General features: G+C 47.4%; 1 pseudogene; it reads left to right on the top strand.

Moving 5' to 3' along the window:
* The first annotated feature begins 129 nt into the window (after positions 1 to 129).
* LOC136476526 (protein GAMETE EXPRESSED 1-like) overlaps positions 130 to 25,438 on the top strand; it is a 31,332-nt pseudogene continuing 6,023 nt past the window's right edge.

Below are 25,438 nucleotides of genomic sequence, written 5' to 3'. Positions count from 1 at the left end.
AAACATAAGAATCTGTATGAAATTGACGGTTTCTTATGACACCCTTCTCTGATTCTTCCTTGGCAGGGACTGCTGACCAGCTGATTTTAAGCTGCCAAGGTATAAAGATCGATCACTTATTGCCGGCGCCAAGATCAGTTACCCGTACAATCATGTCAACAAGAAACGTGTGGTCTGTGCTGGTGATTTTGATCTGCATCTTGGTTTGCCCTGTGAGGATCCGTGGATTCTCATGGAACATCTCCTCCTCCTCCTCGTCTGCTACGGCCACGGGCGGCGACCGCGCTCCGGTGATGGAGCTCGACGGCGCGGTGGCCGACTTCGCCATGGACGGAGCCAACGACCCCAGAGGGCTCAAGTTGCTGGAGAACGCGCGGGACAAGCTCGCCGGGCCGAGGAACTGCTGGCAGGAGGCGTACCGAAAGCTCTTCGCCAGCTGCGGCGAGATCATGGCCGACAAGGAGAGGCAGTCGCGCCTGGCGTGGCACCTCACCAGCTGCTTCCAGGAGGACTCGGGGCGGCCGCCCTTCCCGTCCTGCGCATAGGGCTCCAAGATGGTGCACTGCCGCAAGCGTCTGAGTGAATCAGAAGGCAAGGTCTTCCTCGAGTTCTTCTTGGGCCCAGTTTAGCCCTTGTTTAGTTCCACTCCAACTTTCAAAAAGTTGTTACAGTATCTATCACATCGAATGTTTGCGGTTCGTGCATAGAGCATTAAATGTAGACGAAAAGAAAAACTAATTGCACAGTTTGGTGGGAAATTACGAGACGAACGTTTTGAGCCTAATTAGTCCATGTTTGAACACTATTTGCCAAATAAAAACGAACGTGCTACAGTAGCCCCAAAATCCAAATTCCTACAACTAAACACAGCCTTAGATGCAAATTTTTTTGCAAAATGAGTACTGTAGCATTTTGTTGTTATTTGACAATTAATGTCCAATCATAGTCTAATTAGGCTTAAAAGATTCGTCTCGTGGATTTCGTCTGAACTGTGTAATTAATTTTATTTTTTATTTATATTTAATGCTTCATGCATGCGTCCACAGATTCGATGTGACGGGGAATTTTGAAAAATTTGGCAAAACTAAGTGGAACTAAACAGGGCCTTGGAGACCAACACCCTGTGCCACCAATTGCAGTAAGTTTAGTGTTTAGTTCTCTCTCCTCGCATTCAAATTTGTACTAAACTTCACGCTATCTCCTAGCATTCAAATTCGTTCAGGGCTGAAGCCTTCAAGCACAGCACTGAGAGACTCATCAATGTGGAGACCAACACCCTGTGCCACCAATTGCAGTAAGTTTAGTGTTTAGTTCTCTCTCCTCGCATTCAAATTTGTACTAAACTTCACGCTATCTCCTAGCATTCAAATTCGTTCAGGGCTGAAGCCTTCAAGCACAGCACTGAGAGACTCATCAATGACCTCACAAGGACATCCAAGTCCGCGGAGGAGAAGCTTGAGGTGATTGAGGAGAGGTCAGATCAGATCATCAAAGAGTCCAGTAAAGCTAAGGACACACTGTCATGGATCGAAATGCAAGCAGACAACCTGGCAGAGGCGACAAAGCACGTCGGGGAGCAGATCAAAGATGCGCTGGTCCACTCGAAGTCCATCTTTGAGCAGTCTAAGGGTGTGTTTGGTTGAGCTGTGGCTGTGGGAAAAAGCTGCTGTGGACTGTGAGCTATGGAAAAGCTGCTGTGGGCTGTGAACTGTAGAAAAGCTGAAAACTGTTTGGTTAAATAAGTATAAAATATACCTTTTATCTTTATCTCTCTTGAAACAACTATGAAAGAGCTTTTTATTCCATCAATTTTAAAAAGCAGAAAGCCAAAAGCCAAAAGTAGGGTCAAACCAGCTTTCAAAAATGTACTACGGAAAAGCAGCTGCTTCTGAAAAAACAGCATCCAAAAACAGCCCCTTTGGTTGGGCTTTTGGCTTTTGGGGCCAAAAGCCAAAGTCAAAAGCCCAACCAAACGGACCCTAAGGAGATCGCTACCACTCAGGCAGAACTGAGTAAAGGGCAAACGGAGATGAAGGAGAAGATTGAGGCCGGTATGGTGCGCGTTCAGGAATCATATGAAAGACTAGGAAATGGGATGGATAAGCTAAAAGAAGAGACTGGATATGTGAAAAGGGAAATTAAAAATGTTGGTGAGTCAATGTCTTCAAAGATGCAGGATTTGCAGCGCACTGCTGATGACATTGGTGTTAGGTTGATCTCCATCGATTGGCCCAACTGGGCCCTTAATCCGTGCTCTGATCGAGGGCGCTCAGCCTTTCAACTGACTGATACCCTCCGTCGCGCAGCACCATGAAAGGACGGTGGGGGCTCGGGCACATGACACGAGGTTCACTGTAGCCACCAGCGCCCCACCGTGGTGTCCTAACCCCAATCCGATCTAGAAGGGGAAGCTGTAAGAGACGGAAAGCGCCATCGCCTTCGCCGCCACCACCAGCACCGCGCTCGCATTGCTGCAACCTACGACGACCTAGCGGGCGCGTATCTGCTTCCCCTACTACTACGACTCCAGTGGTCATGTCGCGGTGGCGTCGTGGCCATGGCTGCGCATGGTGAAGTACATCACCAAGTCTTCCATTAAGCTAAGTTTTACCCACTGATCTACGTCTAGAAGTGCTTTCAGTCCTATCAATGGTATTAGAGCCAGGTTGCTAGTTTGTAGATCTAGTTTGAGGTAGCAGCAATTATAAGGAGGTGAGAGATCCGATTCGGATCTAAGCAAAAGGGTTCGATGCGAACCCTAACCCTAATCGAGGTGAAGAAAAGAACAACAAAGGGGGTCTCGGTTTCGAGAATAACTCAAACCCTAACTCTAACACGCGAAGACAGACGGGGATGATGAACAGTAGGGCTATGTGACACCTCTGGTGTTACAAGCTCGCTTAGCACCTTAACTAAGGCCTAAAAGAAATTAATTAACCAAGCTATCGTGTTTTAAAGTTTTAAACTCACATAAAATGATAAAACGAATTATCCATGTTTGTATAGCTTGATGGTTCCCACGAGTACCTTGGTTTGATGTAGTTCGTAGGTTGGTTTGGCGCTGCGACGTTATCTCAAAAAGATCCCGAAGTCCCGTCGTAACGTACTAGAACTCGTCCTTGCTACTCGACCCGTCTACCTATTGCAGTTGACCACGCATAGGCGGACTTCTTTGGAGCTGTCCGTGCCAACCGACATGCTCTGTCGGCCACCTTGGGCTAAGCCAAATCCTCCCCATCCTTCTCCGCTCTGGACTGCAACATCACGTCACTGCCCCGCAGCACGTCGTGGTCGCTGGGCCACGGCCGGTACCGCCGCCTGTTGTTTCTTCCCTTTTCCCTTCGTGCTTGTGCGTCCTCTGTTCCCCGTGCTGGACGCAGCCCAGCTCTTGCTTTCTTTTTCCCTCTGCTCCTCCGCAGCTCCACCGCACGCCGCACTAGCTCTTCCTCGCACCCGAGCGCGCCCACGCCCTCGGTTCTGCGCCACCATCGGACGCGTCATGCTCGCATGCCGTGCCCGCAGCGTCGCCCCGACGCGAGCACCGGCGCCCCTCCTCGCTTCTCTCTCGCACTGCTCGCGCACGCTCCATTGCCGTGCTGCTCCTCCCGCATCCCGCTGCTGGCCACGCATGCGCGCCCGTGTCGCGCCGAGTCCGCGCGCATCTCCGCAGTCGCTGCCCTCCATTCGCGTTGCCCTGCAGCACCCGCCCGAGCACGTGCTGTCCGCCTGACGTTCCCCTCGCGTGCGCGCACGAGAGCACGGGTCCCCACGATCGTGCTGGAGCACCGTCCCTTCCGCGCTGCCGTGTACCATGTCCGAGCCGCAGCACACGCCAGGGCCAAGGCCGAGCCACCGGGCGCCGCGACCGCCTCCGTCTCTTGCAGGAATCCATCTACGCTAGTGATTTTCATTCCAATTGCTCGCAGCCGTGAATGCTCCTGGTTGTTATATAGCCCTGGACGAGACCTCGTTGCCATCCGTCAACGATACGTAACGAATTTTGGAATCATGTGCTCGCGGTCCGCCATGGTCGCCGGAGATGAAGCTCCACAATTGTGCTGCTCCGTTTCTTCTCGGCCCTGTTCAAGTCGAGTTTTAGCACCGCCTTAATACCTCCTGGGTTCCTTTTGTACAGCTTGGTCTGACGTTGCCGTTCGCCGGGAATGCCATCGACGAGGCAGCACTGCCGCCGCGGCTCTGCTCGCTGACGGCGTTGCCTACTCGCGTCCTGCGCACTGCCGCCTTCACTTCCTGGCCGTGCGGGCCTATGAAGCCCCCACGTGGCCGCCGCGCCTGCCGCTCGGGCCGGCATGCCGTCACCGGCCCGGGTTAGCGGGGCCGTCGCCGCCGGTCATCGCTCGGTTGCAAGCAGAGAAGGAGAGCAAGGTGAGAAATGGAAATAAGACTTTTCCTTGGATCCAGTCGCGTGACGTTAGACTCAAGTAAATAGTGTTGTTGGTTCTAGCTTCAAAAATATAGAATACCACAGGATCGTTTTGCAAAAAGACGCGTGGGCTAGCTCGTCTAGGCCGCTCGGGCCGTTACTGCGCGTCTCACCGTGGCTGGGCCACTGCCCACGGCATGCTCGCTGCCCCGCCCGGGCCGCTGGCCATGCATCGCGCCTGGGCCATCGCCCGCTTGCCGCTGGGCCACCGGTGGCGCTGGTCGCTGGGCCGGCTGGTGCTGCACCGCCTGGGCTAGCCTTGGGCCGCCACGGCCTGGGTTCCGCGTCGGGCTGGCCGGCCTTGTCCGGTTGGGCCTAATGCGGCCAGGAAGGCGTTTCTATTTTTCTGATAGATTTATTATTTGTTTGCAATGGCTGAAGTTTGTAAATCCGTGATAAATCAAATAAAAATCATAAAATGATGAAACTAGTTTTGTTGAGCTCCTAAAATCCTGCCCTACCTGCTAGTATAATTTGTTCACATAGTTGGATAATATTCTTAGGAAGCTATATAATTAATTAGAGATAATTAATATTGTAAAATATAAACTTGTAGGAATTTCCATGATAAGTTGGTAATATTGTTGAATCTAAAATTTGTATAGCAGGCTCCTAGCAATATTAGTTACTCACCGTAATTTTTGTAGCTCCGGAATAACTAGTTGCTAATTAGATAATGATGTCTTATTTCGAATAATGATTAAATCGATAGAATAAAATAAAGAAACACCTTGGTTTATATAACTAAAATTATTGTTGGGAAATAACGCCTTATCCGACAACGTGTATATGTGACCTAAGTCCGGTCGTCGTTAGAACTAGCCCGTTAGCTCGAGAGGCGTACGTCGTATGTTATGAGTCATGATTGCAGTTGATTAATTACATTTTTGCATTGCATTGCATGCATATCCTATAGGTACAATGATGGATCAACGGACCGATCGAAGGATGATTGGGAATCCGACGATGGTGTAATGGCATTCTCTCCAGGAGCTGATGCAATGGGCTTTCAATTCGGATGATGGTGGATGATCTGAAGATGCAGATACTAACTTTTTAATATATCTTACCCAGGCAAGCCCCGGTGCATAACCCCTACTTTTCTGCAGTCTAAATTATATTTGTGCATTAAGTTTTAAGGAGTTGAATGAAACCCACTTGCATATATATCTTTATCCTATGAGTCTTACTAGTATGACAGGATCGTGTAGAATACCATGCTACAGGACTCCGGTAGAAGTCGGGTGATTGCTTGTCACTCGCGAGATATAGGAAATATGTTACTATATGATTATCACTTGGAATATATAAAATGGTGGAAAGAAAAATGGTGACCGGGCAGGGATATGGTTTGGGTATTGGTGGGTGTAAGTTGTTGTCGGTGCGGGACCCATAGGGTACCACGCAAGGAAGAAAGAAGACCTAGTCTGATTAGGATCCTTCCCTTGTAATCTTAATAGCAGTATTACTCTGTAATCCTACTAGAAACTCTCATTATAAACCGACTAGGACTCTGGCCTCCTGACTATATAAAGGAGGACAGGGCTCCTTGGATCGAGAGTTCAGACAACAATTGTACAACACAACACTTGACAATCAATCCAACGCAAAGGCTAACGCCGACTAGACGCAGGGCTATTACTCGATCAAAGATCGAGGGCCCGAACCAGGATAAATCGACTGTTTCTTGCGTTAACCGTCGAGTTCTGCATACGCTGAAGCCCGAACATACTGCCCCGGGGACCCCCATGGCAGGCTATCGGTGGTCAAACATCGACAGCTGGTGCGCTAGGTAGGGGCTTTCGGCGACTTTGCATCCGAGAGCTCGATGGACCTCGATAACATGATCTTCTCGAAGGGATCAATCTTCATCTTCGGTTCATGGATCTGCGAGGCAGGCGATGATGGCAAGCTCCAAGGCCGTCTCCTCGAAGATTCAGATCATCTTCATGACTCTTTCAATTCGACGACAATGACAGATCAGCTTGCCGGAAGATTCACGCAGCTCGTAATGTCCAATCCAGCTCGGATTTCATGACTTCACGCATCCGATTCAGACTCAAGTTCCGTTTCCGAGACGAAGTCTTATCCGAGTTCTTTCGGGAAACTAAGTTCTTTTCTGACAGAGCTCCAGAACATGACGTCAACCTATCAAGAAGACTACTCGAAGTACACTCAGAGTACTTCAAAGAAGTCGGATCCTCTTCCGTTCGGACCCCACAACATGGCGACACCTTATCAGACATGGCGCGAAGGATCCACCTATCCCGTGCTTAGAATGCCACTGAAAGGAGCCCAGGAAGGTCTCGTTTTAACTATAACATCTCAAGACTGCATCGTTCACTGGCCAGATACCGTTCCTGAGGATGACGGCACCCAACTAGTTGACGATACGACAATAGTAACTTTACCCTACCAAGAAGGAGATTTGATCTATAACCTTGAAACCTCTATTGAAGTTATCAACAGCTCTGGCAGTACAGAAATCAACAACGATGACAGAACAACTCACGCTAGAGAAGTATTCATGATTTGCCATCCTCGATCACCATTGATTCCCCCAGAAGTGCCCGACGTAAGGTCTTCAGATGAATCCGAATCCAATATATCACCATTTATCCATGGGCACGATGGTGAGACTGAGAGTCAGAGGCAAGCGAGAGAAAGAAAGAACAAATTGAAGCAAGGACGTTAATGTCGTGCTAAGCAGCGAAAGGACACTTGGATCAAATATGAATCAGACCTAGCTGAGTACAATAGAAGAAAATCAGAACGAGAGGTCGAAGAAGGACGAGCAACGAATACACCCTACGATAAGATCCGAGAAGCACTAGAAGAACTCAGGGCGACCTCATATCCCAATGAAAAACAAGAACAGCTCCGAGACTTTCTCCAATCAACAGTCCTTAGGACACACGACGGAAGGGCAACATCTCATGAACAGGAAGATCAAAATCAAAGGAAGTCTGCTTTCGAAAGACTTGGACCAAGCGGAAGTCACAACGGAGAGAGCCGAAGAAATCATAGTCAAAACAACCGAGTCGAACAACCAAGAAAGGCCAGAAGCAAAGCACCTACTCGGATAGCTACGCAAAACTACTCTCACCAAGACGACAGTTGGCAAGAAGGGGGCACTGAATCGGAATACACAGAAGCCAGAACACACGATAGATTTCCCTATTTCGCAAACAGACTTGCTTCAATACGACTACCTCACAAGTTTAAGCTGTCCAACCACTCCAAATATGATGGCAAGATAGAACCAAAACAATGGCTCAGGATTTACTCACAATCAATTGAATTGGCCGGAGGAGACGATGACATCAAAACCTTGTTCTTTCCTATGGCCCTAGAAACCATACCACTTCAATGGTTTGACAAATTGAATCCAGGATCAATCAGAAATTAGGAGGACTTGCAAAGAGCTTTCTGTGAAAATTTCGCGGGTATTATTACACACCCAATTACCCACGCAGAGTTAAAAGGACTCAAGCAGAAAGGAGGTGAAAGTCTCAGAAATTACTATCGATGATTTGGCGAACTACGAGCTCAAGTACATGACATCACACAATGAGAAGTGATCGAAGCTTTCTCTCACGGAATCATGGCTAGATGGCAATTTCAAGACTTCTACAAAGAAAATCTAAGAAACAACGAAGAATTCAGACGGACAGTGGAAAAGATGATTACTGCAGAGGAGAAGACACAAGAAAGATTCCCGGATAGAAACAACAGAGACAATCTGGACAGGCAAAATCCTCGAAACAACAGACATCAGGAGAGAAAGCGAGGTCCAGACAACATAGTAGCAATGGCTGACAAATCAAAGAAATTTACCAGGCCCAGAAGATATGATGACATTGAGAACATACGTTGCCTCTTGCACTCCAATGGAAAGCACACCATCGGAAATTGCTACACCTTCAACGAAAGATACACTAGAAAAGATAACAAGGGAAACAATAAAGAAGATAATCAGAAAAAAAGGAGACAACCAGGAAGACAAGGGATTCCAAAAATCCAGAGGGACAGTGGCAGTAATCTTTGCCGGGGTTCTAGATTCTAGAAGCAAACATCAAGAAAAACTAGCGTTACGAAGCATCATGGCAGCAGAACCTGCTACACCAAGATATCTCAATTGGTCAGAGTATCCAATCCAATTTTCAAGAGAAGACCAATGGACTAGCATAGGAAACATAGGCCATTACCCACTGGTTCTAGATCCAACCATTACCGGTATGACTATTACGAAAGTACTAATCGACGGAGGAGCCGGACTCAACATTATTTTTTCAGAAACTCTAAGGAAGATGGGACTACAACTTGCCGGGATGATCACACCAACAAGCACACCTTTTTATGGCATAGTACCCGGCAAGGCAGTAATGCCAGTTGGACAAATCACTCTACTGATTACTTTTGGGACTCCCTCGAACTATCGCACAGAGTTCATCAAGTTTGAAGTCGTGGACTTCGATTCATCATATCACGCAATCCTCGGGCGCCCAGCACTAGCGAAATTCATGACAATACCGCATTATCCGTACCTGTTGCTTAAGATGCCAGGGCCTAACGGTGTTCTTTCTCTTCGGAGTGATTTAAAGCGCGTATTTGACTGTGATGTTCAGGCAATCCAAATTGCAGCAAAAGCACAGGCAAACGATGGAAGAAAAGAAATAGCCACTATCGCCACAAAAATAAGCCAAGAAGAACTAGAGATACCGGCTAAAAGACCAACCATCCTAGCACCACCAAAAGAAGCTAACGTCAAGCAAATCGACCTGGGCACAGGTGATCCCTCAAAAACAGCAACCATCAGTGCACACCTATCAGCAAAATAGGAACTCGCGCTCACCAACTTTCTTTGGGACAATAAGGATATCTTCGCTTGGAAGCCGGCCGACATGCTAGGGGTCCCAAGAGAGTTGGCTGTGCACAGAATTGATACCAATGAAGGCTCCAAGCCTGTGAAACAACGACTATGATGATTCTCTCCCGACAAGAAGGCTGCAATTAAAAAGGAAATTACAAAACTAATGGCAGCCAGATTCATCAGAGAAATCCTTCATCCAGATTGGCTAGCAAACCCAGTTCTAGTACAGAAAAAGAATACGGACGAGTGGCGCATGTGTGTCGACTACACAGATCTCAACAAACATTGTCCGAAAGATCCGTTCGGGCTACCACGCATTGATCAGATAGTTGATTTAACAGCAGGATCTGCCCTGTTATCCTTTCTTGATTGCTATTCTGGATATCACCAAATCGCATTAAAAGAACAGGACCAAAGCAAGACATTGTTCATCACTCCGTTCGGCACCTACTGCTACAAGACCATGTCGTTTGGACTCAAGAATGCTGGAGCTACTTACCAAAGAGCTATCCAAACATGCCTTAGTGATCAGATCGGCGAAAACGTAGAAGCATACGTGGATGACGTGGTTGTAAAAACAAAGAACCCAGATGCACTGATTGAAGACTTAAAACAAACCTTCGAAAATCTGAAAAGGTGGAGGTGGAAATTGAACCCAAACAAGTGTGTATTCGGAGTTCCTTCAGGACAACTACTCGGATTCTTGGTCAGTCATCGCGGAATCGAAGCAAGCGCCAAGCAAATTTGAGCCATAACAGAGATAGGCCCTCCTCGAAGCGTCAAAAATATACAAAAACTAACAGGCTGCATGGCGGCACTCAATCGTTTCATATCAAGACTCGGCAAAAAAGGGTTACCTTTCTTCAAAGTACTCAAGAAGACAGACAAGTTCGAGTGGACGGAAGAAGCCAATGAAGCTTTCAAGAGACTTAAGGCATACCTCACCTCCTCACCAGTCCTCACACCTCCAAAGAAAGATGAAGACATGATGCTTTACATTGCAGCAACCTCTACTGTAGTCAGCACGGCGATAGTAGTAGAAAGAAAAGAAGGGCGCGTGTATAAAGTACAACGCCCAGTATACTACATCAGCGAAGTACTGTCAGAATCAAAAATCTAGTACCCGCATGTGCAAAAACTACTCTACGCAGTACTGATCACTTCACGCAAGCTTCGTCACTATTTTGAAAGCCACAAGATTACCGTGGTGATAGATTTCTCACTCAGAGACATCTTACACAACAGAGACGCAACGGGGCGCATATTTAAGTGGGCGGTTGAACTCGGTGCTCTCAACATCGATTTCAACCTACGGAAAGCAATTAAATCTCAAGCCCTTGCTGATTTTGTTGCCGAATAGACAGAAATTCAACAACCCATGTCAAACACCATCCTTGATCATTAGAAGATGTACTTTGATGGATCACTCAAGCTAGGCGGAGCCGATGCAGGCGTCCTCCTAATTTCTCTGGATGGAAAACAACTCAAGTATGTCCTTTAGATATTATGGCAAGCTACCAACAATGAAGCAAAATACGAAGCTCTCATCCACGGGCTACGAGTGGCAATTACCCTTGGAATCAAGCGATTACTCGTATACGGCGATTCGGCAGTAGTCATCAACCAAGTCAACAAAGATTGGGATTGCACCAAAGAAAACATGGGTGCTTACTGTGCTGAAATCCAAAAACTTGAAAAACATTTCCAAGGAATAGAAATTCTACATGTCCTGCGGGATTCCAACATTGCAGCGGATGTCCTCGCCAAGCTCGGATCAGACAGGGCAAAGGTCCCACCCGGCGTATTCATAGAGGAGTTATTAGCTCCTTCTATCAAACAACCCGGTGAGACAACCCTAGAACTCACAGCCAAAGGCAACCAGATTCTGATAATCAACACTTCATGGACACAGGTTTTTATTGATTACATCAATGAGAATAAGTTGCCAGTGGAAAAACAGGAAGCCACACGAGTTGTTCACAGAAGCAGGAATTACGTCCTAGTAGGAGACAAGCTCTACATAAGAGACGCATCATCAGGAGTACTCCTAAAATGCGTCTCATTTGAAGAAGGCAAACAAATCCTAGATGAAATACACTCAGGTTGCTGTGGAAATCACGCCGCTTCAAGAACACTAGTCGGCAAATCATCCGCTGGAGTTTGGAGAACATCGGCAACTGAACGAAAGGATTTCCACAAAGCTTTCCAATTTTCAGTAGCCGTCGCCAACTTACCAGACAAGTCTTCAATAGTTTTTTGGGCCTGCACAAGATCTCTATCAGCTCCATGCCTAATCAACTTAGCAAGCGCATGTTCTTCCTCAGCATGAGTAATTACCTCCTCAGCCTTGTTGTGACTAGAACGAACAAGAGTCTTCATTTCATCAACACCCTCCGAGAGCTTCTGCTTTTCAACTCGGAGAGCTGGACAAGGCAACAAACAACAAGTCAGCACAAAGGAGAGTTTGAATGCAGAAGGAAACAAAAAGAACCCGCAATACCATTGCACTCCTTCTTCACAGCCTCCAAGTTCTTCATGACCTTCTAATTCTTTAAAGCCTCCTAGATAGCGGCATCCCTCTGCTTCTCGGCCTCAACAACCCAGGCACGAAGACCTTGTTCCTCCTTCTGATGCGTCTGATGCTCAGCCTCCATCTTGGCCTGGCAGAGATCCAGCTCTGCCTTCAGGGCACTCAACTCAAAAGACAACTTCTTCTTGTTTTTCGACGAGAAGAAGAAGCCAGTATGGTCCTGAGAGAAGGACTGAACAAAAAGAAAGAGAGAAAAAAGGCATAAGAATAGGAGAAAGATGAACATCCAAAGAAAGAACTTCAGAAAACTTACTTGGAGTTTTTCTCTAAAAGAAGTTGCAAAGGCTCCCCAAGAAGCGGTCAACTCTGACAACCGATGAGTGGCATCAAATTGATGAACCACATCTTCAGTAGAAAGAGGAGTGGAGGGAGAAGACGGCCGATGCGGAGAAGACAAGGTCAAGGACACATCATGGGAAGTCCTGGCTACCTCCCTAGATGAGTCCACTGCAATGGCCACGGTCACCTATGGAGCAACCAAGTTAGCAGCAGCGTCATCACCAGAAAGCCTTGCCGCCCCCACAACCACTTCACCGACAGTGCGATGTGAGTCCTGAGGCTCAGTACTCGGTGGCGCAACAGAGGGCTGGCAAGAAGTCGACGGAGGGACGAGAGAAGACGAAGGCCTGAAAGTTGGTAAAGAAACTCACCAATGAGAACAAGAGAAAAGGAGAACAGAAGCAAAGAGACGAAACCAGAATCCACTCACCCGGCTATATTTTTCTTCGTAAAACAAAAAGAAGACCTCGTAGGAGGAACCATGGCAGCAAAAACGTCCCCGCCACTCGGCGGCAGGAGCGGTGTAGCCGGTACCGGAGCCCCAGAAGAGCTCGGAACCAGAGCTACGGAAGAACTTGGCTCTAGAGCTATAGAAGAACCTGGAGCAGGAGCCTCAGAAGAGCTCATACCCGACGACCGCTTACTACAAAAAGATCAAAACCAAAGTCAAAACAAAAAGAAGGTTTCAAGTGCAGGGAAATATGAAAACAACTCACCGCCGCATGATAAGGGGCACATCATCATCCTCTTCTTCCTCAGTCTCGACCAAGGCCACCATGGCGCCAGCTGAAAAAAGAACAAAAGAACTCGGTTCAAGACAAAAACAAGAAGACAAAGGGACAGAGTGTATTAATATGCTCACCTAAGAGCATGCTAGCTACAACTGGAGTACCTAGATGAGTACTTGGCTGGTAAGACTTCTTAGAAGCAGGTAAACCAGATGAAGAACCATCCGCTCAGCCCCTCTTCGAGACACTACGAGGACCTTGAGGGATTGGACGAGGAACATATTCTTCATATACATCAACAACTCTGGAAGAAACTCCAGGAAACACAGTGGTGATTGGGAACTTACTGGTTATAGAAGCCCCAGCAAGGTTCTCCCCAGTATTCACCATGGTAGGGGGGCATCAAGAGGGATCGGGTCAACAAAGTTGCGCCCTAATTTCTACAAAAAGAATAAAACAACAAGACAAGGAAAATTAAGCAAAAATGGATACAGCAAAAGAAATACAGAAAGTACCCGCACGAAGAGAAAATGACTTATAGCTGGAGGTGGGTTGTTGGTAGAGAACTCAGAGACAGTAAGCGGGACAACGCTTGCTCCTTTCAGCATCTTCTAGAGATGCTCAAGAACCTCCTCGTCGGTTAGTTCAAGAGCAGGGACCATTCGCGAAGGATCCTCGGCCCCAGAGTACTCGAAGCCAAAGTTCTCTCGCTCCTTCAGAGGCTAGACACGACGGTGAAGAAAACTTGAGACGATTCCAAAACTGGTCAAGCCCTGCTGCTTCAGGGTGCTTATTCGCTCAAGGAATGGCTAGATCGCCTGGAGCTCGACTGGAGTTAGGGAGTTCTTTTCCCATCGGTCATTAACCGAGGGACCAGATCTAGAATGTATGGCAAGAGAAGGAATCAAATTGGCAGCATAGAACCAATCAGTGCGCCAATCCCTCACAGAATCAACCAAGTCATAGTAAAAGAACTTGCTTTTAAGACCCTGGTAAAACTGAATCCCACAGCCGCCAAGAACATTGGTGTCTTCACGGCGGGGTTGAGGCTTCAAACGAAAGAAGTGATGGAAAAGAGAAAGAGAAGGAGGAATTCCAAGGAAAGCTTTACAGAGATGTACGAAAACAGAAAGATGGAGGACGACATTGGGAGTTAGATGGTTCAAATTAACCCCAAAATAACCAAGAAATTGATGAAGGAAGGCGGAAGCAGGAAGGCAAAGACCGGCACGGATAAAGGAGACGAAAAGGATAATCTCACCAGGACCTAGAGGAAGGACCCGATGCTCGCCTGGGACTCTCCATTCAGCAATGGCCTTGCTCTGGATTAGACCATCGCCGGCAAGCTCGCGAAGCTAGTCTTCAGTTGTTGTCGGAGCCGGCCAAGCTTTCTGGGCAGCCCTCATGGCCATGAACTCCTGGTTCTCGATCACGGAAAGAGACGACTCCTCGTCGATGAAGGTTGCCTGGGACTTGCTCACAGTTTTCTTCCTACCCATGTACTAACGGAGGCAAGAAGGAACTAAGGGAAGAGAAGGCTTGGACGGCGGCGCTAAGATGGCGGCGGCAATGGCGATGGCGGATTTCTAAAAGCTAGGGTTTCAAGGCAAGAGAAGGGCAGTAAAGAAAAAGAAGATGAAGGGTCTTTAAATAGATTTTACAGCGATAAAAATAGCCCACCAGGCCTGTTAAAGCACAGTGTGAGAACGCAACGGTCCATTTACTGACACAGCTAAAATGACAGAGGGCACAAATCCACACAATGGTATAATTCAATAGGTAGATTTCAGACTTATCCATCCAGCACTACGGCAGAGTTGTCAGATTACTACAAAAAACGACCCGTCAACCATGAAGAAAAGAAGGGCTACCTCACAAGGAATATAAGAACTAGGTTCTTACGAAAAGAACTCGGGAACCTCATGAACAACCAGGACTATAGCAGAAAAATAAATGACAACTCAGAAGACAAGATTCTTTCCATTACAAGTGGCTTCAAAAATAGAAGATTACAAATCTTACAAGACCCAACGAACTCGGTACCACGAAGAGCAAAGTAGCAAAGAGGAACCCGGGCATGGCTAGGCTCTGGAATGACTACGTGTCCCAAATTGCTACTCAGAAGGACAAACCGCCCTCGGCTACACTATTTTCTTCAAAGGACGGATGCAGTGCACCCAGGGCGGAAATCAACAGCACGGCGGGACGACATGGAGCAGAGAAGGCCGGCAGGCATCTATCTACCCAAGACCGATGTGATGCTGGATATGGTATTGATCTACACCGGACAGTCTTAGGACAGGCAACGAGGATCAACCTAGAACTGCCAGATGAAGGAACGAAGCCCACATCACAAGACTTCCTCCAACTACCGCCACGTATATCCTGGTACATTGCTGCTGCGGGATTAGCCTACCTCTAATCCCTATCACAAGACTTCCTCCAGCTACGACAAGACACACAGGAACTACAAAACACGCTCGAGGGCTGCTCTACTTCACAAACTACCATATTCATGACTATGAAGGTTTCAACAGAATGTTCAATGGATGAAAACAAGCACTCCAGGAGGGTATTTATAGATCGAAGGAGTGGTGCACATGGACTAGGAGTACCAACGAAACAAGCCTAACAAAGGACACAGTGAAAAGACAGGGCTCAATAATGAAAGACTCAGGCGAGAGGGAACAGTACTCGAAGACAAGCATATTCGGAAGAATATACCAACACAGTACAACCCGTGAACAAAAGGCATTTACACTCAACCACCACCATACAACTACATCTGACAATAGCAGACTACCAGAGAATACACCAAGACCCTGCATCCAAGTTCTTCCTGAACAAAACAACCCGGATATATGCTTAGGGGCTGCAAAAGGGAAGGTATACAGTTCTTTCGAACAACTCAGATTCAAGACCCTCTAACTTTTTGTTCCAAATAGCAAGAGGCTAGGGGGATACACTCAGTGAGTGCACTTTTTCCTTCAAAAAAGCACACGTCACTCAGAACACTTCTTCAAGACAGACGACTTCAAGGCCATAAGATAAAAAGAACCCGGACATAGCTACATCCGAGCTCTTTCCAACAAAAAAAAACCCGAACATATCAAAATCAGAGCTCTTTTCGACAAAGAACCCGGGTATATGCTAGGGAGCCTTTCGACAAATAATCAAGACGATTTCAAGAAAAGACCCTCAAGCTCCTTGTGCCAAAAAGCAAGAGGCTCGGGGGCTACATCCAAATAGGAGTACTTTTTTCTTCAAAAAAGTACACGCCATGCAAAGATCTCACGAAGCGCTACACGGTTTCGCTCAAGAAAGCACTCGGACGACGCTTGTTCCTGCTCGACGAGACTTGAAGGAACAAAACGAGGCTTCCAGAACTCGACCATAAAGTGCTCGGGGGCTTGTCAGTGCGGGACCCACAGGGTACCACGCAAGGAAGGAAGAAGACCTAGTCTGATTAGGATCCTTCCCTTGTAATCTTAGTAGCAGTATTACTCTGTAATCCTACTAGGAACTCTCATTATAAACCGACTAGGACTTTGGCCTCCTGACTATATAAAGGAGGGCAGGGCTCCTTGGATTGAGAGTTCAGACCATAATTGTACAATACAACACTTGACAATCAATCCAACGCCAAGGCTAACGCCGACTGGACGTAGGGCTATTACTCGATCAAAGATCGACGGCCCAAATCAGGATAAATCGACTATCTCTTACGTTAACCGTCAAGTTCTGCATATGCTGAAGCCCAAACATACTGCCCCGGGGACCCCCGTGGTAGGCTATCGGTGGTCAAACATCGACAGTTGTGTCGCCGCGGATGAGGGTCATAGCTTGGTTACACCGTTTTTCCCTGTCTGGTCGGTTAAGGACCGATCGTTGCATAAGACTCTAGGTAGGTCATAGATTTATTATCCCGAGCACATACTTGTGTATGGGCGCTTGGAAGACTTGTTTCTCTCTTGTCGTGGATCCGGCTCTTTTCGGACCGACTGTTAGGGTTTTATTTTGGTGGAGGAGGTCCTTGCACCGCACTGAGTCCGGAACTCAGGGGCGGGGGCTTGGAGTCCCAGTTTGGACGGGGACCTAGACACTTGGGATAGGAGAGTGATGGGTTGGTCCTGCTTGTGTCTAGGGTACAAGTGGAGTGTGTGTTTTTGGGGTACCCAGCTGGGGGCATTGATTCGCAAATCGTCGGGCGATCCGGTACGGCTTGTCTACGGTTTAGCATCGTAGTAAGAACTGAAAGATGAAAGATGGAAGAGGGAAAAAGGGAAATCTGATTCCTTACCACCTGCTTGAAAGTAGCACATGTGCTTACATAGAATGGTTAGTTAATGAACCAATGCGGCTATTAATAAAATCAGAATATAAGGACGCACGTTTAGTAATGCTTCCTGCAATTGCAATAAACCCACAAGCCAGATAGCATTGCATATCCTTGGAGTCTTTTCTTTTCTCCTATCAGGTAAGTCTTGCGGAGTACAATTGAGTACTCAAGGTTTTGTTCCCCCTGTTGTAGGTAACACGTGGATGCTAGAGCTCACCTTTGTGTGTGGATACCTCCTGGTGGGCTCAGCGAGGATTCCTTTACGCTGCGATCGTAGTTGTTATTTATAACTCTCACCAAATGTTTTTTTATAAATGAAAGTTCATAACCTGGTGTAGTAGTATATATATCAATACTCCGTCATGTCATTAATAGATGTTTATTTCTGCTGTAATTCTGATCACATGTTATATTCCGCTGTATATTAAATTAATCATAACTCTGATAATATGATTACATTCCACTATTATAATAATAAATGTTATACTCTGGTGTATGTGTAAAGTGATGTAATAAATGGTTAAGAATGATGTAAGCTTTATTCTCTCATTTGTGATCCTGATGGCAAAAATGTGGATTTTTGGGTTCTCCCCTGGGGTGTGCCCGACGGAACTAAGTACTTTGGTGTGCTCCCTCGAGTGCTTAGTGTCTAATGGAAGACGAGCACTCCTAGGAGGCATTAGATTAGGCGGTTCTACCACGGGTGGTATCAGAGCATAAATGAGGAAATAAAGCTTCCAAATCCTTTTCTAAATTAAAATTTGACTACCTATTTTTGCAAATAGTTAGGATGTTTGCATGCAAAGTTATATAAGTAGCCCTATTACTATGGTTATGTATCCAGGATAGATGGCACTCTGCTGACTTAGATAGGATTAATCAAGTTTCTACAGGTACACTGACTCGTGCATAGTCCGATAGTATCGACTAGCTACAGGGAGAGAACGATGTGCCAAAAATTTTAGAACGGTTGCCCTATATGTTGGCAACAGTGAAAGGACGTATAGGACATGCATTCATGCATATCCTGTTTATGTATTATAGTGCCGTATTGCTAGTAGATACGCCATCCATAGGTGTCACGTGTGTCGTATTGTGCACGAATGACTCGTTCCAATTCTAGAGTTAGGTTTGCCCTGTGGCTTCATGCTCCGTGTTTGCCCATGGTTCGCGCCTATCGTGACCCACGTCTCCCCATACCCCTTTTCTGTGCTCTTGTCGGACCCTTGCCCTACAGTCGTACTAGTCAGTAATGGCATCGCACGTCGCTCGCCTCGAACGCATGGAATTTAGTCGATTCGCCATAGTGATCCCGTGCGGGAACCCTGGTGAACCGCGCCAGGACCACTGACCGCTTCGCCTTTATAAGCAGAGCCTGGTTTAGCCATTGGTACCACCACCCAGCGCACTTTAGCTCATTTAGCTTTTCCTTTGAGCCAGCCTTTCATTTCGCTCAGCCTTCCTTGCAACCATCGCTAGTGATGGCTGGAGCCTGGGTTAGTACCTACTGCCTGAACGTTGAGGGTTTTCTCAAAATCCTGCATGCCACCCTACAAAAGCTCGGAGTCAAAGATCATCCTGAGTATGAGGGCCGTGAGTATGAGGAGCATGGCACCGAGCAGTGTGAGGTTACCGTCTATATCAGGAAGAGTGAAGAGTTCCCCGACCTCACTGAAGCCTAGAGTGTGACTGCAACTGGGTTTTGCTTCGTCGACACCTACCAGGTTGTGGCCCGCAAAGCCTTGCGGTACCTCTGCTAGATCTATGAGGAGCCCATCGCCCATACCCCCATGCGGTTCTTTCCTCCTTTGGACAAGAATCGGCGGGCATGGAGGGCTCGCATGGAGGCTTTGCAAGGGCGAGATGCGCATGAGGATAGTCCCACCGTGGTGCACTTGACCACGTACCTACTCACTCTGGATGAGCAGTACGACCGTTAAGCTTTGGAACTGGGGGCGTGCCTTCGACGCGTCGAGGAAGCCGAGGTCTTCAACCAGATGCTCTAGGTGCAGCTCGCCAAAGCGCATGCCAGCGCTGCAGCTGCTAAGAGCCAGGAGGCTAGCATGGAGGAAGCCTTGAAGGAGGCTGAAGATCGGCATGTCCATCAGCTAGGTGAGGCCTATCTGTTCACTAGGGCCAGGCGGAGGTCGCTGGTTGATGGAAGGCAGGATGCCCCGATCTTGGAAGGGATCCCTATCCACCCGCCAGAAAGAAGAAGAACTGGTGTTGCAGAACCGCCAGCACCTCCACCATCGGAAGTGTTAGAAGCAGAACCCTTGGTTCCTCTCACTCAGCCATTGCCACAAGAAGATGTAGACTAGTTGTCTTGGGATGCTGTATCCGTAGCAGTAGTGTTTTTCATCGCTGTCCTTCGTATTGTACTCTTGCCGTTGTTGTCGTCCGTAGTTGTTGAGATCGTCCGACCGTAGGCGAATGCTGTGTCGTGAATGAGAGCCTGAATGCCTGTATGATGTACCCGCATAAGACCATTGGAACATGTATTTTATTTAGTTCACTGTGTTTATTGCGTTCATCTACCTTAAGTTCGTTAGATGTGCTTAAGAGTTTCATGGGTGATATTAAGTGGGTTACAAGAGAAGTTGACATTCAGATGCCGGTAGATTAGCCATGAATATAGGCCACTGTGTCGACTAATTATGGATGTCCGAATAGAACACTTGAATCGCTTTAAAACAAATCCGCCATTGGATTTGAATTTCTTATCCCTTGTTGTGAAGGGAACCTTTGTTGTTTGAATTTTTCCCTTGAAATACTCCCCTTACTCTGTGGTCTATGACCCCACCGCCTTCATGGCGTGTAAGTTGGTACTAGTTGCCTGGTTAATAGCTTATGGTGCCATGATGACACCGAGGGCTCCCTGTGGAACAGCTGCCACATGGTAAAGCTACTCGGCACGTGCTGGTATCAAGGTTGTTGACCAAGTACCTTTACCAAGTTACATCGCCGTACCGTTTTGTTTTAAAAATTTTCTCCTTAGAAATGTTCAGGTGTTCAAACGGGAAATCCATAATGGGTCGATGCAGAAGTGTTCTCTCAAGGTAAACAAGAGGTGGTTTTGGAGGAAGAAAGTAGGACATGATCTCAGTCTACATGAAAGACGGATGTGGTCCAGTAAAGGACAGAAAAGGAAGAGTAGTAAGGAAGGTTAGCCTCGGGTAGTCAGGAGTAATAGAAAAGCCTGAGTGAATGTCATGTCCCAAGCCCTGTGTTTAGTTGACCGCGCTACGCATGTTGGGTCATTTCGCTGCGTGCCCTACGAACGCTGTCTGTATCGGGTCCTTAGCTCCCCGTTTTCGCGTGGCCGCAGTATCGTGCCGCACTCGCCGTCCTTGTGCACTATGCGCTTTTCCTTTTTCCCAGCATCCGATCGGCTCTCGACTCTCGTGCCTCGTCCCTCGTACCAGACCCCCCCATTTCCTTCTTCTGGTGGACACGACTACCTGCACGCCTGCCTCGTCGAGCGGACCCCCCCTCTCATCTCCTTTATTTCCCCTTTGCCACCCGCGCAGGAAGCGCATCATAGTTGTGCTTATCCCCACAGCATGAACCATCTGTGTATCCCATCCACTCCGCCTCCACTTTTGGGTGTTGCTCCCCATCTCCATTCGCCACTATAAGTAACCTTTGGTCCTTGCTCTTCTTCTTCATCCCCATTTCCCCTCTCATTCAGAGTAGAGCTACGAAATCTAGTAGACGTTGTGAAGCTAAGTTCGTCAGTTTGAGGTGATGGTGTGATCTGAGAAGAAGAAGGGATCCGGTCCGTTGAAGAAGTTCAAGTTCCCTTTTTGGGTAGTCAATCTTAGGGTTCACAATGTTTTACTTCTCAGTCGACTATTTCTGGATCTGTTGGTGCTATGCCATGTTTTGGATAATCATCTTCTTGTTGATTCTCCATTGTCCTCATCTATCTTGACTTCTGGAGTAAGTCTCAGTTGTACCATGTTGCTCTTAACCATGTATCCCTAGATCCCCGCGTGGCTTAGTATTCAAAGTCGTGTAAACTTTCGTGTAATCCCTGATCTACGGAATGTAATCGTGTTTCCCCTCTTCTATTTCTTGCTTCGAATCTCGGGATGAGATTCTTTTTAAGGAGGGTTCGTTGTAACACCTCTGGTGTTACGAGCTCGCTTAGCACCTTAACTAAGGCCTAAAAGAAATTAATTAACCAAGCTCTCGTGTTTTAAAGTTTTAAACTCACATAAAATGATAAAACGAATTATCCATGTTTGTATAGCTTGATGGTTCCCGCGAGTACCTTGGTTTGATGTAGTTTGTAGGTTGGTTTGGCGCTGCGATGTTATCTAAAAAAGATCCCGAAGTCCCATCGTAACGTACTAGCACCCGTCCTTGCTACTCGACCCGTCTACCTACGTCGTCGCATTGCCGGCCGTGTCGCTATTGCAGTTGACCACACGCAGGCGCACTTCTTTGGAGCTGTCCGTGCCAACCGACATGCTCTGCCGGTCACCTTGGGCTAAGCCAAATGCTCCCATCCTTCTCTGCTCTAGACCGCAACATCACATCACTGTCCCGCAGCACGTCGTGGTCGCTGGGCCACGGCCGGTACCGCCGCCTATCGTTTCTTCCCTTTTCCCTCGTGCTTGCGCATCCTCTGTTCCCTGTGCTGGACATAGCCCCAGCTCTTGCTTTCTTTTTCCCTCTGCTCCTCCGTGGCTCCACCGCACGCCGCACTAGCTCTTCCTCGCACCTGAGCGCGCCCACGCCCTCAGCTCTGCGCTGCCCGTGCCGCGTTCCGCACACCACCATCGGACGCGTCACGCTCACACGCCGTGCCCACAGCGTCGCCCCAACACTAGCACACGCCGAGCCACCGGGCGCCGCGATTGCCCCCGTCTCTTGCAGGAATCCATCTATGCTAGTGATTTTCATTCCAATTCCTCGCAGCCATGAATGCTCCCAGTTGTTATATAGCCCTGGACGAGACCTCGTTGCCATCCGTCAACGGTACGTAACGAATTTTGGAATCCTATGCTCGCGGTCCGCCATGGTCACCGGAGATGAAGCTCCGCAATTGCGCTGCTCCGTTTCTTCTCGGCCCTGTTCAAGTCGAGTTTTAGCATCGCCTTAATACCTCTTGGGTTCCTTTTGTACAGCTTGGTCTAACGTTGCCGTTCGCTAGGAATGCCATCGATGAGGCAGCACTGCCACCGCGGCTCTGCTCGCTGACGGCGTTGCCCAGTCGCGTCCTGCGCACTACCGCCTTCACTTCCTGGCCATGCGGGCCTGCGAAGCCCCCACATGGCCGCCGCGCCTACTGCTCGGGCCAGCATGTCGTCACCGGCCCGGGTCAGCGGGGTCATCGCCGCCGATCGTCGCTCGGTTGCGAGCAGAGAAGGAGAGCAAGGTGAGAAACAAAAATAAGACTTTTCCTTGGATCCAGTCACGTGACGTTAGACTCAAGTAAATAGTGTTGTTGGATCTAGCTTGAAATATAGAATACCGCAGGGTCGTTTTGCATAAAGACGCGTGGGCCAGCTCATCTGGGCCGCTCGGGCCGTTATCGCGCGTCTCACCGTGGCTGGGCCGCTGCCCACGGCCTGCTCGCTACCCCGCCTGGGCCGCTGGCCATGCGCCACGCTTGGGCCATCGCCCGCTTGCCGCCGGTGGCGCTAGTCGCTGGGCCGGCTAGTGCTACACCGCCTGGGCTGGCCTTGGGCCACCACGGCCTGGGTTCCGCGTCGGGCTGGCCGGCCTTGTCCGGTTGGGCCTAATGCGGCCAGGAAGGCGTTTCTATTTTTCTGATAGATTTATTATTTGTTTGCAATGACTGAAGTTTGTAAATCCGTGATAAATCAAATAAAAATCATAAAATGATGAAACCAGTTTTGTTGAGCTCCTAAAATCCTGCCCTACCTGCTAGTATAATTTGTTCACATAGTTGGGTAATATTCTTAGAAAGCTATATAATTAATTAGAGATAATTAATATTGTAAAATATTAACTTGTAGGAATTTCCATGATAAGTTGGTAGTATTGTTGAATCTAAAATTTGTATAGTAGGCTCCTAGCAATATTAGTTACTCACCGTAATTTTTGTAGCCCCGGAATAACTAGTTGCTAATTAGATAATGATGTCTTATTTCGAATAATGATTAAATCGATAGAATAAAATAAAGAAACACCTTGGTTTATATAACTAAAATTGTTGTTGGGAAATAACGCCTTATCCGACAACGTGTATATGTGACCTAAGTCCGGTCGTCGTTAGAACTAGCCCATTAGCTCGAGAGGCGTACGTCGTATGTTATGAGTCACGATTGCAGTTGATTAATTACATTTTTGCATTGCATCGCATGCATATCCTATAGGTACGATGATGGATCAACGGACCGATCGAAGGATGATTGGGAATCCGACGATGGTGTAATGGCATTCTCTCCACGAGCTGATGCAATGGGCTTTCAATTTGGATGATGGTGGATGATCTAAAGATGCAGATACTAACTTTTTAATATATCTTACCTAGGCAAGCCCCGGTGCATAACCCCTACTTTTCTGCAGTCTAAATTATATTTGTGCATTAAGTTTTAAGGAGTTGACTGAAACCTACTTGCATATATATCTTTATCCTATGAGTCTTACTAGTATGACAGGATCGTGTAGAATGCCATGCTACAGGACTCCGGTAGAAGTCGGGTGATTGCCTATCACTCGCGAGATATAGGAAATATGTTACTATATGATTATCACTTTGAATAAATATAAAATGGTGGAAAGAAAAATGGTGACCAGGCAGGGATATGGTTTGGGTTTTGGTGGGTGTAAGTTGTGTCGCCGCGGATGCGGGTCATACCTTGGTTACACCGTTTTTTCCCTGTCTGGTCGGTTAAGGACCGATCATTGCATAAGACTCTAGGTAGGTCACAGACTTATTATCCCGAGCACATACTTGTGTATGGGCGCTTGGAAGACTTGTTTCTCTCTTGTCGCGGATCCGGCTCTTTCTGGACCGACTGTTAGGGTTTTATTTTGGTGGAGGAGGTCCTTGCACCGCACTGAGTTTGGGACTCAGGGGCGGGGGCTTGGAATCCCAGTTTGGACGGGGACCTGGACACCCAGGACAGGAGAGTGTTGGGTTGGTCCTACTTGTGCCTAGAGTATAAGTGGGGGTGTGTATTTTCGGGGTACCCAGCTAGGGGTATTGATTCACGAATCGCCGGGCGATCTGGTACGGCTTGTCTACGGTTTAGCATCGTAGTAAGAACTGAAAGATGAAAGATGGAAGAGGGAAAAAGGGAAATCTAATTACTTACCACCTACTTGAAAGTAGCACAGGTGCTTACATAGAATGGTTAGTTAATGAACCAATGCAGCTATTAATAAAAACAGAATATAAGGACGCACGTTTAGTAATGCTTCCTGCAATTACAATAAACCCACAAGCCAGATAGCCTTGCATATCCTTGGAGTCTTTTCTTTTCTCCTATCGGGTAAGTCTTGTGGAGTACAATTGAGTACTCAGGATTTTATTCCCCCTGTTGCAGGTAACAGGTGGATGCTAGAGCTGACCTTTGTGTGTGGATACCTCCTAGTGGGCTCAGCGAGGATTCCTTTACGCTACGATCGTAGTTGTTATTTATAACTCTCACCAAATGTTTTTATAAATAAAAGTTCATAACCTGTTGTAGTAGTTTATATATCAATACTCTGTCATGTCGTTAATAGATGTTTATTTCCGCTATAATTCTGATCACATGTTATATTCCGCTGTACATTAAATTATTCATAACTCTGATAATATGATTACATTCCGCTGTTATAATAATAAATGTTATACTCTGGTGTACGTGTAAAGTGATGTAAGAAATGGTTAAGAATGATGTAAGCTTTATTCTCTCATTTGTGATCCTGATGGCAAAAATGTGAATTTTCGGGTTCTCCCCTGGGGTGTGCCCGACGGAACCGAGTACTTTGGTGTGCTCCCTCAGGTGCTTAGTGTCTAATGGAAGACGAGCACTCCTAGGAGGCATTAGATTAGACGGTTCTACTATAGGCTAACCCTAACCCTAACCCTAACCCTAAATTAGACCAACTCTGAGAAGAAAAGAAAGAAGATCCAAACAAAGAAGATCAAGGGGAAAGGGGAAGGGCTAGGGAGGCAGCTTACCTCACCTGCCTCCACTCACCGGATCACCCCGGGAAG

Source organism: Miscanthus floridulus, chromosome 8 (assembly GCF_019320115.1).
Source record: "Miscanthus floridulus cultivar M001 chromosome 8, ASM1932011v1, whole genome shotgun sequence".
NCBI classification, from domain to species: domain Eukaryota; kingdom Viridiplantae; phylum Streptophyta; class Magnoliopsida; order Poales; family Poaceae; genus Miscanthus; species Miscanthus floridulus.
Note: the sequence above shows the minus strand (reverse complement) of the source record. Positions and strands in the feature narration are given on the sequence as shown.